Source organism: Monomorium pharaonis, chromosome 4 (assembly GCF_013373865.1).
Source record: "Monomorium pharaonis isolate MP-MQ-018 chromosome 4, ASM1337386v2, whole genome shotgun sequence".
Lineage (NCBI taxonomy): Eukaryota > Metazoa > Arthropoda > Insecta > Hymenoptera > Formicidae > Monomorium > Monomorium pharaonis.
The window spans coordinates 846,601-864,372 of record NC_050470.1 but is presented as its reverse complement, the minus strand read 5'-3'; the positions used below and the strand labels follow the sequence as shown (position 1 = coordinate 864,372).

At 42.3% G+C, this 17,772-nt stretch overlaps 1 protein-coding gene and 1 long non-coding RNA gene across 4 annotated transcripts in view; one reads left to right on the top strand and one right to left on the bottom strand.

The window, feature by feature from the left end:
* The window catches only part of LOC105833078, an 83,111-nt gene that overhangs the window by 17,035 nt on the left and 48,304 nt on the right, over window positions 1–17,772 (bottom strand). For all 3 annotated transcript variants that reach the window (XM_036285287.1, XM_036285289.1, XM_036285288.1), the window contains exon 3: window positions 11,458–11,662. The gene's annotated coding sequence lies outside the window, so the exon portion shown is untranslated. The remainder of the gene's footprint in view (window positions 1–11,457; window positions 11,663–17,772) is intronic.
* On the top strand, window positions 5,366–11,352 carry LOC114253908. The gene is made up of 2 exons (XR_003625328.2): window positions 5,366–9,129; window positions 9,230–11,352. It is a non-coding gene; the product is annotated as an uncharacterized LOC114253908 (long non-coding RNA).

Below are 17,772 nucleotides of genomic sequence, written 5' to 3'. Positions count from 1 at the left end.
AAACACTATAAAATGTGTGATATCCCAACAAAATTACCTTTTTAAAAAAGGTAAAAAAAGGCGCCAAGTGTTTGGTTTTTCCTTTAAGCAAAAAAATTATTGGATGGTTCAACTTAAGTAATATAAAAAAAAATTACAAATTCAAGATAAAACTTAATCAAATTCAACCTATTCCTGAAATTAAAGTTTATACTCACACACACACAAAATAACTTCTCTACAAAAATAGTAATATCTGAATTTTATTCAACTTAAGTGATATTTTCTTTTAAGGAAAAAATTACAAATTCAAAATAGAACTTTTAATCAAATTCAACCTAAGTGGTATATACTTTTGGATGGTTCAACCTAAATATTATACTCACACATAAATTAACTTCTCTACAATAATAATGATATCTAAATATTTTGCGCCAATTATAAGAACAAATATTTTTATAAAAACTAAAACATTATTACTATTCTTTAGCCAGTTTTTATAATACAAAATTTTTTAGATTTGACACTATAAAATTAAAGTATTACGTTTTTTTTTTCTACAAAAGTAATGATATATATAGAAAATGCGCCAACTATAAAGTAGATGTTTATACAAGCTAGAACACCTACTTTATTATGCTTTGGCTGACATTATAGTTTAATTTTTTATTAAGCCCGTATCAGACTAGAGATTGATATTGAGATTGAAATGAAATATAACCAATTAGTTAGTCAAATTCTAATTCAATCTCAATCTCAATCTCTAGTCTGATATAGCTTTGATTGTCTTAAGTTTGTCTTTAGATACAATTTCGTTAATTACGAAGTATTTTAACGATAAACTTAAGAAGATTCTTAAATATAAGATTAAACTATAAATATTAGCCTTTTGTATTAAATATTGGCTGCTGTGCGCCGATACGAGGCTGCTGTGCGCCTGCAAAAAACAATTGTCAGGAAGTATATTGGCAAAGAGTAAAGAAAATAATATTGAGCTGGTAAATAAGTTTTAATACAAACAAATTATAAATATTACAAATAAATATTTTAATACAAATAAATATTTTACTACAAAAACTTGGCGCTGCTAAACCGAATAATTTGCTTTAATACAAATCATTTTTTTACAATCTCACTTACATATTAAAACAATACATATAACATACACGCATGCATGAGAGAGAGAGAAAGAAAAAGAGAGAGACAGGTATTCGAACGTATGCACGCATAAGAGACAGATACTACTTTCTTAAAAGTAAATCGCTTCCTTATAAACTAATAAGTTATATTATACTAAACTTAAGTAAATCGCTTCTCTATAAACTAAGTTATATACTAAACACACACACACACACACACACACACACACACACACACACACACACACACCACACACACACACACGCACACACACACACACATTCAGATGCACATACAAGAGAAAAAGGAAGAGCTGGCAAATTATTCGGTTTAGCAGCGCCAAGTTTTTGTAGTAAAATATTTATTTGTATTAAAATATTTATTTGTAATATTTATAATTTGTTTGTATTAAAACTTATTTACCAGCTCAATATTATTTTCTTTACTCTTTGCCAATATACTTCCTGACAATTGTTTTTTGCAGGCGCACAGCAGCCTCGTATCGGCGCACAGCAGCCAATATTTAATACAAAAGGCTAATATTTATAGTTTAATCTTATATTTAAGAATCTTCTTAAGTTTATCGTTAAAATACTTCGTAATTAACGAAATTGTATCTAAAGACAAACTTAAGACAATCAAAGCTATATCAGACTAGAGATTGAGATTGAGATTGAATTAGAATTTGACTAACTAATTGGTTATATTTCATTTCAATCTCAATATCAATCTCTAGTCTGATACGGGCTTAATAAAAAATTAAACTATAATGTCAGCCAAAGCATAATAAAGTAGGTGTTCTAGCTTGTATAAACATCTACTTTATAGTTGGCGCATTTTCTATATATATCATTACTTTTGTAGAAAAAAAAAACGTAATACTTTAATTTTATAGTGTCAAATCTAAAAAATTTTGTATTATAAAAACTGGCTAAAGAATAGTAATAATGTTTTAGTTTTTATAAAAATATTTGTTCTTATAATTGGCGCAAAATATTTAGATATCATTATTATTGTAGAGAAGTTAATTTATGTGTGAGTATAATATTTAGGTTGAACCATCCAAAAGTATATACCACTTAGGTTGAATTTGATTAAAAGTTCTATTTTGAATTTGTAATTTTTTCCTTAAAAGAAAATATCACTTAAGTTGAATAAAATTCAGATATTACTATTTTTGTAGAGAAGTTATTTTGTGTGTGTGTGAGTATAAACTTTAATTTCAGGAATAGGTTGAATTTGATTAAGTTTTATCTTGAATTTGTAATTTTTTTTTATATTACTTAAGTTGAACCATCCAATAATTTTTTTGCTTAAAGGATTAAAGATAACAGCCGAGTCGCTCTCGTCTGTTGTTTCCAAGCACGCTCGACTTGCTCGTCGCGGCTTTACGAACGCTATCAATCGATGAAGCTAAGAAAAGGTTCTGGAACGCTTCGAAAATTAATTCAGTCACCATGGCACTCTAATTTTCGCTCGATGACAAGTATTAAGACGAAAAAACACACGAACACAATCGTCCCATTTTCAAGTTTCTCCCTTCAACTATACACATATTATATCTCATATGCTATAGCTCACTCGCTACAATCAAAAACAAAGTTTTCAAGTCTAAACATTTTAAATTATTAAATATAGTAGCATTTTGATGTATTGTAACAGTGTATTGTAGAGGTGGAGAACTCTTGATGCACTATTGATGCACTAATTATCGATAGTTTTAACTATCAAAAATTATCGATAATATTTTTGCAACTATCGATAGTTTTCGATAGTTTGTTTTATTTTTTATTGCCATTATAAATGTTATTACAAAGACAAATTTTAATAATGATAGAAGCAGAATGTACATACAAAAAAAGGATTCGTTACCGAAGCTAAAATTTAGCCATGACAGCTAAAATGTGCCTTTAAAATAAGAACAGGTAATGTCGTTTCTGCCGAAGCTAAATTTATTAATTCTTAAAAGTAGCTACAGCAACAAATATTTACTGCTAGAATCAAACTTGTTGTTTAACTGAAATATTTTGATAGTTTTTTAATTTTTACAATTTAAATATAATATAATATACAATTTTATGTAAACGAATATAATAAAAACAATTTCTTTTTCATTAAAATTTTTTGTAAAATATAATCAAATCATAAATTTTTATTTTAATCACATCCTCCTTAATTTTATTAATGTCCCTGAAAACTTACAAATATATTCGAACACTTTTTAAAATTCTGTATTTATACGACTAATTAACTTGAATAATTTTGTAAACGCATTATGTAATAATGCACAAAATACGTTTTATAAATATATTTTGTATTATCGAAAACTATCGATAATTAGATATCAAACTATCGGTAATTTTCGATGGTGATGACTATCTCCACCTCTAGTGTATTGTAGCTGATTGTGGAAAAAAGAAAGGTATCACTGGCTCTTCATTCAGTGTATTGAATTTTCGTCATAGAATTCTCTTCTTTGGGGGACATTTTATGTTGTTATTTTATTTGAGAGGACTATCGACAGTTTTATGACGGCTTGTATTCTCTAGGTAACCCTTCAGGAGCCTCCTGGATGGAACCCGTAAAACAATTAGCGATGTAACAATAAATATACGTATTGATATTTCTGAAATGATCAACGACGCAAGATCTTTCCGAACGCAACACTTTTATTTCAACGCGAAAAGGTCAGTCATCGAATTCGGGATTTCGAAAGGCAGTCATTACTCGCAATAATTTCGCAAAGGCTTGAAGCAAACGGGCGAACATGTAACCGTTATTTAACAAGCGTAGCGCATTACGCGCGGTGATTTTCGGCGCGGCAGTCGACACGCTCGATCATCCGAGCGCCGTCGATCCAGCACTCAGTTTTTACGATTTCGATCTACACGTCCTAATTACGATTCCAGACGAGTATCGAATCCGTGAAGATCCGATTCAACCGCTCTCCCGAACGAATTGATTGCGCTCAAAGGTCACAATCCTACTCTAAATGATTCAACGTTAGAAATAATTAGCCAACGGCTAAAATAGCATATTTCGTTTAACGGCTCGCCGCGATTTTCTAATCACTCTCAAAGTATCGCAATAAATGACGACGACGTTAATTACCAGGGTGCGTCGATGTTCTATGCGAGAAATTGACCGTGCTACTAACCGATCGACGTTTTGTCACGTAAAAAGACAAGAGATGAACGTCCGATCGTTCGGCCCAATAATGACGGTACGGTGAACGCTCAACTGGCAATTGCTACGCGTTCCACTTTACTGCCGTTCGCCGCGAATTATTGACGATTCGATTACAGAGTCGCGATCTCCAGAGGTGAGCAACGTTGATATTATTGCAAAAATTATTGCAAAAAAAACTGCGACGTTGGATGGAAATATACATGTTCTAGATACATGTTGCTAATATACATCGAGTCAAAACCGTTCGTTGCTCCTGTTAGATATACGTATATCTTGACATCTATAAATTTTAATTATTGGTATCCCGATGATTCTTAGCAGACATTTAGAATATAATAGATGTGACATAATACGAGCTAATATAAAGATAAGTACAAGCTGTGACAGAAAATGGTTATTTTTCACAATTTTTAAATAAAAATAGCAATTTTTTTAAAAAATAATGGGATATTAACGACTTGAGAATTCTCCAAACAATTATCAAGCCATTTTCTACTATGTTTTGGTTTGTCGTTTAGTAACATTCGGTAACCGGTAGTCGTCGAAGCAAGGAAATGTGAGGGAAACACAAACGTTTTACGCACATAAAAAAAAGCAAAAATAATATATGCGTTTAATTAATTTCAGTTGATGAAGGATCTTATTAACCTTATAGGCAGCGCCATTTAATATATGACCGCCAGGAAAGCGTGTTAAACAGAGCACCGCCTAAGCCTTTTACCCATACGCGCATACTGCATATTACATGCGGCATTGTTTTAACAACGATATTCACCGTCATAATTCACACGCATTCAGCGCGTCGCCCCGCGAAATTGTTCCCGCAAAAATACACAATAAAATTTGGAACGTTCAATTTCTCGCGCCTCTCAAGCAAATCTCCCCAAGAGCGTGCGACCCGGCATGAACCGTCAATCGATATATAGGCTAAGCTGGCTGACGTGGCTGCAAGTTTTTCATGCGTCACGTCTATTAATGTGACTGTATATACCTACCTGCTTGTGCGTAGTTTTTTTTTTTTGTCGCGTGAGAGAGCCGCCAACAAAAGTATCTGGAGGAAATACACATGATTACAGCATGCCTAAAAATACTGGCCAAATCGAGAAAATTAATATTTAAATTAAAATTCATTCAATAAAATTATACAAAATTAAAATCGTGATTAATAGTCAGAATGCAATTTACTTTACGTCACTGTTGCTATTAGTGTTGATCGCTTAGTGTTGATTCGAAAATACGAAATACAAAATGCAAGATTGACAATTTTAAATGTCAGCGAAATTAATTTCGGTGTTTTGAGAATAATTGATGATTTCTCCGTGCCGGCGATGGATTCGCGACGCATGCGCTATATAAAGATCGAACGGCAAACGATCCGTAACGCCAATTTAATTAATTGCCCGCAGTAGAACAACATCTCGACCGGGACGAAGCACAGAAAAAAATTCTAATCGCTTCTACAGTTGCGTAAGTGAAATTAAACAGAGGAGATCACGAGGCGCGTGTGTTTCGACCTCGTTGAAACGCTCGACGTGACTGCCGCATTACGTTAAGTCTCCATAATGTTTTCTACGCGAGTAGTTTTTAATAGTTAATCTACGTACGAGTGACCCCGAGACTGAATAACACATTCCGTGGGGTTTTTTTGTTTTTGTTTTGTTACGCACCGCGTAACACGATCAAGTCTGGAGTAGACTGGCGTGTGAGTATCCGATAAGGATAATGCGCCATGCTATCGCGGGTCAAGCCTGTAAATGCACACAGTGTATCGCGCATTCGATACGCTCTCAATGCGGCTTTCAACGTTTTCTGAGGACACCCTTGTCAACTATCTCCGGTTGTGCAAACGCGGTACGCCATACAAACACGTACCGCATAAAAGTGACGTAACTGCTGTCGCGCGCGAGTCCGGATTAGATCGGAACTCGCGCGCGAGCGCGGCGCATCGCTGGAGCGGCAAGCGCGTCCAAACACACGCCGGAGCAGGAAATCGATATCGACGCCGATTCGTTTCGATTCAGCGCGACACGACAGGCGGGGAAAGAGGGAAAGAGGGAAAGAGCGACCGGATGCCCGGCCGCTTCGGCGAACCGTGTCCACTGCGCTCGTACAATCTCATTAAATTCAACATGACCCGTTCGCTCGCGACAGATCGGACACGGGATCACGCGGAGAGACCTCGACAACGCCGGAACGACGTCGCGCCTCCAGCTACACCGCATAATGCGCGAGCGCGGGCGCGTTAATTCCCCGCCGAAAATGTCGCGCCGCGTGCATTATCGGTGATCCCAGTTCGGTGACACCAATTTATCAGGCTGAATAAATCGCGAGATTCATTTTTCCGAGCGTGTTTGGCACGGATGAAAAGTTCAGTTTCAGCCTGCGCGAGAATTAAGAGGAGAGAGTGACAAGAGGAGATGTAATAAATAAAGATTGAATACGGCGACGTTTAGCGTCGAGAAGGATACTGTCTACCTACTGTAACAAAGACGATAAAAATAAAAACGATTAGCCTTCCCCGAGAGTACCGCACATATCGCGAGTGTCCAGGCAAGGGTCGTCGACCCCCGGAACTCTCGGGGAAGCATATTAATTACAAATCGCTCCGAAGCCATCGATCGATCGACGGCCGACCATTCATCACGATCGCCAGCACAGTTCTGAGGCGCACGCGGAGGGATCGATCGGTCGGCCGATCCCCCACTTCAGTGCCCTCCTTTCTTCCACCACTCGCCCGTATATCCCTGCCGCCGCCGCCGCGTCAACCGGGGGGTCAACGGCCACCAACGTTAATGGTCCCTCTTTCTCTCTCTCGTCTCCCATAAGTCCCTCTCTCTTCCTCGCCACACGCGGTAGAGAGAGTCGCTTCGTGGTGGTTACTCACTACCGCGTCCCACTCGCGCACCCCCTCTTCTTCCCTTCCTCCATCCTCTCGCCGCTCGCCCCAACGCCCCTACGCCCCCACGCCCCCGAGAGTTCTCTCCTCTTCCCTCCGGGCGAGCTGCAACACGTCCAATGGCGTGACGATCGCTGATGCGGAGCACCGTGTACACGCGCATCGGCCCGCGATCTATGACTGATTAGCCAGAGATAGGCCCCGCGCGCGCATGCAATTATCCGCACCTTGAAGAGCGCGAGACGCGGGGCGAACGGCTGATGGCTCCGGGCAACGACGAGTCGGGTTATTACGAGCGGCGGACGGCGCGGCGGGAAGAACGGGAAGAATGGGACTCTCTCTCGTTTTACATCCGATCGATACGCACGTATTATATTCGCCATCGATATTCGCGATATCGAATCGTCGATTGAGCCTCCGCGGCCGTTACCTACTTTCGTTTAACAGTAAAACTCGAATCGAACATTCCTACGTATCGGTTTTGGTTCTACGTCGTTAATGGCGCAACGATAATTCGCCGTACGCACGCAGCCGTGTCGGACTGCAATTTCTGGCTGATTAGAGGCTGCGTTACGAAGGCACGGCGATTGCGTACGCAATTGTGCGAACAGAAAACAACGTTTCGCTTAGAGACAAATACCGATTGTATAGTATCGTCAAGGCCCGTACTAGTCCGACTAGGATATCGTGATCATTGGCCGCCAACGAGAGACGTCGTCTATCAGAAAATAACGTGATCTCTGTGATTACGAGAAGAAATCCGAGATAATCAAGATGCGATTCAACGGATGACGACGGACGGCATCGTGCGGAAGGAAAATTACGTTCGCTCCGAGTTGCATACATCCGAGTCGCGTGTGATTATATAATTCTAGAAATTCGCGGTCCCTTCGTGCTGATGAACGAGCCTTCTCGCAATGCCCCTGTCGAGAGATAAAGCCTCGTAACTAAATTTCAATTAGACATTCGCGCTTCGCAAATCTCCCCTCGTATGTAGGGTAGATACACACGATGACGAGTTCGTAACGACGAGAGAGGCCCCGCTGAGGGAAGGATCCTTCGCCATTACTGGGAAAACTGGCACGTACGTGGCACGTACCGCGGTCGGGTATCGAGCAGAACGCGAACGCTATCGCCAGGAAACCAGGTTACTAACATTGTGCTAGGCTGGCATGGAAGAAAAACGAGTCAAACGCGCCGGACTCGTTAGAGCCGTCGTAAAGCCGTCGGTGCCGATAAACGGGGGAGGCGGCTTGCCACGCAGGAAGATAACGAAACCACGTTCGTGGGTATATCAAACGGGATAACGATTTCGCTCTCTCGCGCAGCTGGTGTCGCTGTTAACGACTTAATTTACTCTCTGCCCAATACGTTCGAGCGAGACGGGCAGCACGTATCTTAAGAGCTCTTCTTCCGAGAACCGCGGGAACCAAGACACGGTAGACACGTCGACGGTCTTCGAGTCGAAAGCCATCGAGGATTGAGGGGACAAAGAAATGTCCCCGCTCTACGCTTTCATTTATAAACGGTATCGGAATGCTAAGCGTTTCGAAGACTCTCGAGTCTCGAAGCAGGCTCGTTCTCGCGGTGCTCGAAAGTCTTTTTCTTCATTCGGCGCGATCGTCGTTCCCTTCGCGGCATTCGATTGTCGCTCGAAGTCGACGCAGCCGAGTCACGTAATAAAATTATAAATCCACGGCGGGAATGACTCAACGCGCGGGTTAAGGTCGCAACGTGAAGAGGAAATACGTGACGAAAGGGAGAAACAAAACGAAGAGGAAAAACGAGCACGGGAGAAGAAGTCGATACACATCTTACCACAGCAAACCAGACGCAAATTTGCGATTAGCGACGCTTATGCTTACTTAATGCCTGTCCGATGGAGAATTCTATGCTTTGAAATTTTTAACGTAACGTGGCCCGAGGTACTGGTATACGTTTTCTCGATATTGCCGATATTATCGATTAGAGATATCGACAAGTGTCCAAAGGAGCAGCTCCAATCCAGCTCTCTTTTATTCGCAGCACTGCCAGCCACGATTGACGCAAGTTCGACAAACTCGCAGATGAGATGACGGCCGACGATGTGAAACGCAGATCTGAAGCTACGCTATAGTATTTGCGTGCACGCATCGCTGTCATCGACGTGAGAGCGATGACCGCGTGACACGAGGTGGAGTATCGTTCGTGTGCGACAAGAGAAATCACGTAGTTAGTAGTAGAAACTCAATCAGACCGTATTATCAGTATTGTAAAAACGTCTGTTGGATCCGCACCCGTTGGGTGCTGCTAAAAGCATTATAAATTTGCATAAAAATTCACAATATTATATTTAAACATAAATGAAAACAAATCGAGAAAATAAGAGAATTGGACAAATTGAGATCTATCCGTTGCGTAACACATTTTAATATGGTGTCTTTCCGATACGGCAATTGTAATTTTTTAGAGAGACTGCGCGATAACGGTAATTCAGTCCAGGTCATAGACGCATACATACACACACACATACACGCTCGTTCGCGATTATTATCGATTCGCGATAAAGTCCGCGAAGCGCCGGATGGACGGGCGCGCTCGTTCGGCGTATCGCGATCCGATCGTATCCGATCCCTCGAAATGCGCACCTGAGAAGACACGCAAAGTGGAAAAAATTCATTTCCTGCGACGATGACGATCTCCGCATAAATAAACGGCAGAGATAAGAGAGCCGCGATCGGCGTGGACGCCACGTCGTGGGCTATTAAACGAAATTACTTATGCTTATGGATCGTTTGAAGGAATAGCGCGGTTGCGCTAACGTGAGACGGTGACCGGCCGACGTGCGTTCTCTTCCTGTCGTGAACGGTCACACAATGGTCGCGTACACATTATTCCCGATAGGTCACGCAGCTATTAATTCGTTAATTACAGAGTGCGTCACGAAAAGGATCACGCACGTAGAATGTTTCGGGTATTTCTTACAAACTGTCCTGCATTTTCCACGTTTCGCATCGTCTACAGATTTCTTCGCCGAGATAGGCAGCTCCACGCCAGAAATGTTTGCGACGCGGAATGACGCAACAACGAGAACGCGAGAATCTCGCAATCTTTATTTTTTTTTTGCAATGATTACGTTAGTAACAACCAACGCATTAACAACCAGTGTGTTTTTCTCCGAAGTAACCGAGGCTGTTCTTGCAAAGTTATTATCGCGCAGTGATAATTCTCTGGGACTTTTGTCGCGAGACACGTGGAGAAATTGCGCGTGTCCTTATCTGTTGACAAGACAAGTCGTACGATCGATTATCGTGGGAGAGACTCGAAACGCCCTCCTCGTTTCTTTCATCGGCATTTTTGCATCGCGCGATGAGCAATGTAATTATTCGCGTGTTTGACGAACGTAATTCGTTATAAAGAACATTTAGCAGTCGCACAGGTATTAAGCCCGTTAGACGGGCTTCCCGATATTTCTTCGACACTACTTACTCACTTGTAAAGCTTCCTAAGAAAATTAGCCCTCTTAGAAGCGTGTAAAAATAAAACACCGCGTCGTCATTAATACTCTTGTTCGTGCATCGAATCGTAATCTCGAAAATTCCTAATTCCCCTTAAATTCCACCCTTGAAAGACGTCTCTGCGACAATTGGACGTGCAAAGTGAAAGGTCTCGTTTGAAACGAGACTAAATCAACGACGACGCCGAAAAGAGAATCGACTAATGAAGTCGCGGCAGTAGTTCAATAATGGGATTCCAAGGAGACCGGACACGTCGCGACACGGTGGAATCCGCGAGAGCAAAGTAGAAATCCGAGTTTGTCCAGGCTTTGTTTTACTTGTTCGGGGGAATCGCAGAGATCTTCAAGGGAATGATTCTCAAGGGCTCCTCGACACAAGGTTCGCGAAGCGTAAAAGAGCGGTGAGCGAATAAAAGAAGGGAAACGCTGATGTGTTCTTTGATATTTCGAGATCCCGGGTGACGAGACACTAAACACATTCATGAAACACTTTCAACCCTCCACTCATCGACAAGCACACATTTTCAAAGTCTTTAACAAAAATTGTACTAAACGAAATTAAGAAAAATAACCATACAAATATAATTTAGAAGGTTGTAAACAAAAAATCAGAAAATTTCAGAGTCAACTTTTTTAAGTCACATCTGCGCAATTAAAAAAAAAGTCAAACTGAGCGTTATATTTTACAAACGTGTAATTTGTAATACTCGAGACACAAAATACAAGATAGGCAAAATGTATGATTATAATATCTTACGTGTGGCAAAGCGATAACGATATTGGCATTTCCTTCTCCTCTATAAATCGCATTTTCTCCGGCGAGAGTCGTAAGGGGTAAACTTGTCTCGGAATCGAACGATGATTCTTCTCTCGGATCTCCGGAAGCAGACGTCTCTTCTAAGAAAAACATGATGGATTTCGAATGTAACGCTTCGCCGCTTCTTATCAACGTAGCGTCAAATCTGTAAGCAGACAAAGAAACATTTGGTCAATATTTTCGTGAAGTTTCGTGAAAATTTTGTAAGTTTTCTTCCAACATCACAAGATTTACTACACTGATTATTAATGATTAAAAACAAAAAATATATAAGGGGGCAATAGAGAAGGACGTAATCCTCGATTAAATCTTTAAAATTTATGATATTACATAAAAATAGCAAAATTTGTCCATCATCTAACAAGAAAAGGATCAGAAGTGGAAACGCACTTTTGAAATGAGGTTTATTGCAAAAGTCTTTCATACTTTTATTATATATGAAATCTTACTACATCTTTTAGTTTTTTTTTTTTTTCAACAATAGATAACAAATATAAAAATTTTGCAACTTTTGGCCTATCCCTTGCAAGAAAAATCTGGAAATGTCTAAAGTTCTCTAGAATGAGGGATTACGGCACGACGACAGAATTCAGCGCCTTGATCGACGAGACAACTGCGACTCGCAAAAGTTTTTGCGCCGCGATTCGATATCTTTGCAAAATGTATATCCACGCTGACGTAACACACGCGACCGTGCGAGATATCAAGTCGGTCAAGATTTGTGCAGCCATGACATTTCTTTAAGCTCGACTTTGCCGACCGGTAGCGACGGTCGTCAAAGAAAAATCACTTCGGGAGCCGGTGAAAGTCGGACAAAGGCCACTACGGCGTTTCGTATTGCCGTGCAACCGTGGAAATTCAAATGTCGATCGATTTTGATCCGCTATCGAGATATTGCGCGACGGTATTTCGCAATCGCGCTCGAGAGATCGCGATCGGCCGTCGTTGTCGATATTAGCCTTCACGGAAGACCTATCGCGCCGCGAGTTCGGCCTTAACCCTTAAACAGAATCGCCGATTGTTCTGATCAATGACATCAGAAATACATGTTCCTTCCCTTTAATAAATCCAAGACGGACGCGAGTACGCGGTGTCTTCGCTCCTTGGCGTAAGCTTGGGAACGCGCAGTCATACAGTCTCTACTGACGTGTCGTCACACGTGTACAATGCTAATGAAACGGTCAGCGGAGGCAACACTTTCTCCCGTGCTAGATTCACGAAACGAATTTGTGTAAAATCACCGCGCGCGCCGTCGTCGTTTGTTTTACCGCTCGTTGCCGCTTTGAGAGTTACGTAAACTACTCCTTATTCAGGAATACGAATTTCTCACACTGGAAACCGCCTCGCCTTTTAGACACGTTCGAAGCCTTTCTGTCTCCAGTGACGTAATTACTCGCTGTCAATGACCACGTAATTACAAGGAACGCCGGCCGCGTGACAGACGTTAAGATACAACGCGGACGCGTTGTCGATCGACAAAGTAAAGAGGCTTAACTTGTAGTAGACATATGAAGGTACAATTCAACAAATTATTTGATATTCATGAAGAGAAAAATATTACTCGCATACAAAGTTATCGTGAACCTTGCTCGCGGTGACGCCGAGTTATAGAATTGCGTTACGCTATTACTCATCGTAAAGTGACGCGCGCTATTACACTCTGACGAATAAATGTCCCTCGTGAGTGATAGTAGCGAGTGATTCGATCGGTTATGAAATATCTCATCTCGTTTTTTTCAATGCTGAAAAAAAAAAGGAATACCTTTCGATGACGTATCGATCAGTCGAATTTCGTCAGACCAACTTAGAACGCAACCACGAACGAAAACACGTTATTAGGTGGCGCACAGGTAGAAAAACATAAATTTTTATTAGACGCGTGCAACGCGGGGCAACGCGTCGTCCGTTTAGGCTGGTTATTGACGAATAACCTGTTGAATTTTATAGACTCGTCAAGCCTGTCGCGCTGTCCCTCGAGCGGCAATGTAAAAATACGCTCGTAAAGTGGTTCTTGTGCAATCGCGCGAACGCTTAAAAAATCGTCATACCCGACAGCCGGAGAGTAGCATCTGGAGGGTACGAGCCGAGTTTTCCGGTGCTTGGAAAGCGACCCCGCCGATTGGTCGCGCTTCGGGAACTCGCGAAATCACCTACGTTCCACGTCGTGCGATTTTTCAGTCTGGCCGACGTCGCGCGGCGATAGTACGCTTATTATGGTATACAGTATACGCTAGACGCGAGACGATGAGTCACGCGAATGAAGTCATTTACGCCGGTAATAAAAAGAGAACTGCGACCGCGAACTTTCGAAAGCCTCGTTAACGAGCGCGTCGGCATCAAGATGCGAATGAGCCGAAATGAGGCAAGTCAACTGTTCTAAAAATTATGACGTCAGAAGTGCGTAAGCGTTCTGAGACTATGATTTTTCTTTTTTTCTTCTAATTTACGCTCCAACCGATGATTCCAATAATCTTCATGGAAGGATCGCGGGAACCTTGTAGAAACGTTTATCACACGATATCGCATAACGCGTGGTGAAATGTTGTCACGAATGAAGAATTATGTGCTGTATGCGATCTTTAGTTGCGCGTGATAAAGTTGTCACGGTTCCACAGAGTGCAATCTTTTCTGAATAGAGTCTCGTTTATTTGATCATCAATATTACCTATGAGATTGTTCGTTTATTCCTTCACCTTCCAACATTCATAATCCATAATCCATAATTCAAGATACTCGACGAACTGTACGACATTTAAGTCGCCTTCTATAAATCACCGTATCTCATTTGAGACTATTGATACAACATGCTGAGGGATTATCGCAAATCACTTAACAACATTTGATTGCGAGATAAATGACAACGCAAAAAGAAGAAGAAAAACCCTGGGTAACATTAGCCCGTGCGTGAGGACGATTGGCATAGATTATAACGTGATCGCATCTCGAAAATTAAAATAGAACACAATAATTGACGCGTTTATTATGTTTTATCATGTACCTGTATCATTTATCTGTCGCGCCTTGTTACGAGCGACAAGAAATGTCTTTAATAATGACTTTAAACTGGAGCGAGCTGTAACTTATAGCCGATAGCGGTGTTATTTTCCACTCGTTCCCGGCTGGCGGGAGGACGCATCTTTTACCGCTAGCCGAACCGTCGCGTCGCGACGATCGTGCGCGTTTAAAAGATAATTGCTTCCCTCGTCGCCTTGTCGAAGACCTACCTTAGAAGAGCCAGTAGCGCGTCGCGCACAATGATAATCTCGTTACAAGGCCGGTTATCTTATTATACACGCTTCGTCACATGTCGAAGCTTAGACGGTGATAGATGCGCCGTGCGGTTGGCGTAACGCATCTCGCGCTAAAGTTTAAACGACACCGTAGAATATTTATTGGTTATTAGCGTGTTACACATCGAGAGCCGTTACCGTTCGTTTACCCAGCTGGGTACAAATGTTCCTTTTGTGCTCGTACGGGTTACTGTTGTTTCTTCAGCAACTCGGCGTCGTAAAGAGCCGCTACGTCAAATCAGTAAGACGTCTGGAACGCCCTGTATCGCGCGGCACCTTTTAATGGCACTTACGTGCTCCGGTATATATGCCGGCGCCTCTCTATAGGTACAGTGGCGACGTTGCCAGAACCGAACCGTCTTATCCATTTTCGCGTAAGGTTAACGACCGCCGGGCTTGCGCGAAACTCCGAGCGGATCAACGTGAGAGAGGTTTGCACGCGCGCACACACCGACGACGAGACGCGAGATGCACGCGGCGTAATTGGAAACGCCGCGTTTAATGTCCGCGGGCGGACCAAACTTCCCAGGGACTATAAAGCCGCCGGTGTTCCCCGGGCCGATTAACCCGTAAGTACGGTCACGAGGTAATTAAAACTTGCCAATTTTGCGCCGCTCCGAGCTCCGGGAGGAGCTCGAGCCGGTAAAAGAGGGATTCGCCATTGGAGTTTTCTTAAAAACCATTTTTTAACCGTTATAGATCACGACGGCGAAAGAAAAGTGCAAATAAATTATATGTCCGCGGTATGTGTGCGATTGCGCATGAATAAACGCTCCGTCCGTAAGATCTTCTCCTCTTTAATGGTTGAATTGTTGGTCCAACGCGACGAGCGATATCGATCCCAAAGAGATTCGTCTGGAGTGAAGCTGAAACGCGTCGGACTCGTCAATTTGCCGAGAACGGCGCTCTCCGACAAGTCGCGTAGGAACGACGTTGCAGCTGCGAGCGAAGTGCACTTCAACGTGGGACAATGCGCCGCGCGTCCCAAGGCAGAAGGATGTGCAGCGCGAGAAAAGAGAAAAAAGTGCCACGGCGGCGAAGGGAAGAGGCTCGCCGTTGTTCACTGATAAGAGACGGAGCGTGTGACTGAGCGAGCGTAAGAGAAAGGAGGGACGGAATGACAAGAAAGAAGGACCTTGTTCTCTTCGCCGCGGCAATCGATAAGCGCAATTAAAACTCGCCTTTGAAATAAACGAAACAGTGAGAACGAGAGTCTCCGCTAATGACAGCAGAGAATGAAGAGGAGAATGACCCGCGAAGGAGAGGAAAGGACACTTTGCTATCGTGTATCGCTGGCTTTTCGTTCACTTCTCGCTCGCGACTCGCAATCGCGATTGACGATTTAAGTGGCTCTCGTCTACGAATTGGCGAACGCCAAACTTTAGAAGAACTGTAAAAGGTAAAGAGGTCACTTATTACTTGTTACATGCTGTTAGATCGGCTTAAGCATTCCAGATATTCCCGCGTGACCAAGATTGCGCGACACCATCTTCTCTCCTCAATCGCGTGATTCCCCCGCTGATCGTTCTGAGGATCGTGACGTTCGTCACTTTGAATCGGTTGGTCGGACCAACCTCGATTGAGCCGGTCGAACAACCCGAGACGATCTCCTCGAGGCATTACGCAACATTGCCGAATGGCGTGCAGTTGGCAGACAACAAAGTGTGATACGCAGCCTCGGTGAGGAACAAACTCGGCGAGAAGGTTGCGCGGAAGAGATTGGCAGAGAAGGATGCCCGGAGCGGTGGAGAGAGAGAGAGAGAGAGAGAGAGAGAGAGAAAGGAAGAAAGAGAGCAAGAGAGCGGGAGAGGTAGTCGAAGAGGAAGGGAACTTTGTGCTGAACAGAATCAGCAATTCTAACTTACAAGGGGGCCACTAACCGATGAGCGGGCCAAGCGACGTCCGGGGGGGGGTCGGGGCAACAACCGACGTTGACCTCCACGACGACAACTATCATCGGTAACTGTGGTGGCGGCGGTGGCGACGACGGCGACGAGGATGACGGCGCCGGCGACGACGACAAGTACAACGACGGCAACAAGGACGAAGATGATGAAAATAACAACGACGGCAATTTCTTATTCCAACGATTCCCTCTTCTTCGACAGCAATAATTTGCCGCAGTCATTTTGCACGCTTCGACTTCTTTGCTATTCGCGCCTATCTTCTATCTGTCCCACATCGTGACGAGAGAAGCGAGAGAGCTCAAGAAACCTTAAAAATACCTGATCAGGTTGTTGAACCAAGTTGAACCAAGAACACGGAGAATGCAGCTACGACGACGATGTAACGCGCGCCCTTTAGGCGATCCATTAACCTTTCCCCATCACGTGGAGTATACGGGAAGTTGATAACAAGCGCAGAACGGTAGCTTCAACGAGATCGCTGTTCGTATCAGAACAACAAAATCGTCAGTCGTTATCTTGTAACAGGATTCGCATCAGTGGTTGATAGTCGTGAGCAAGTAATTCGTAGAGCAAGTAATACGCAGCTAGAAGCGCAAATTCTGCGATCTTAGCATAAGTGTAGCATCACCTCGTTCCATTTTATCGGCTTGTATTTTATCTTTATTATTCCCTGGCGATGCTTTCAACTTGAAAATGCATGGTTTGTAAATCTTACGTATCGAATTTAATCATCATCACTCGATTTTCTTCTTAGTTGACGACAAAGTGACATAGACTTTGATCTCTCGCCCACTTTTGCATCATAAAATTGATTTACCGACTTTATTAGATTGATCACGATTAATTGTTGGGAGTAACGCTAATTTATCGTACGATTAATTTTCTTTTTTCTAAGCCTCTCGCGAAATGTACACGAGAATGTTGGCTTAACACGCTTATCGCAATACGTCAGCTCTGTAATTAAACATTCTACGAAAAGAATGTGAAAGCAATGATGTCATAATGTAAATAAAAAATGTAAATTAAAAATGGAATTTTTTGTTTAAATAAATGTAAAA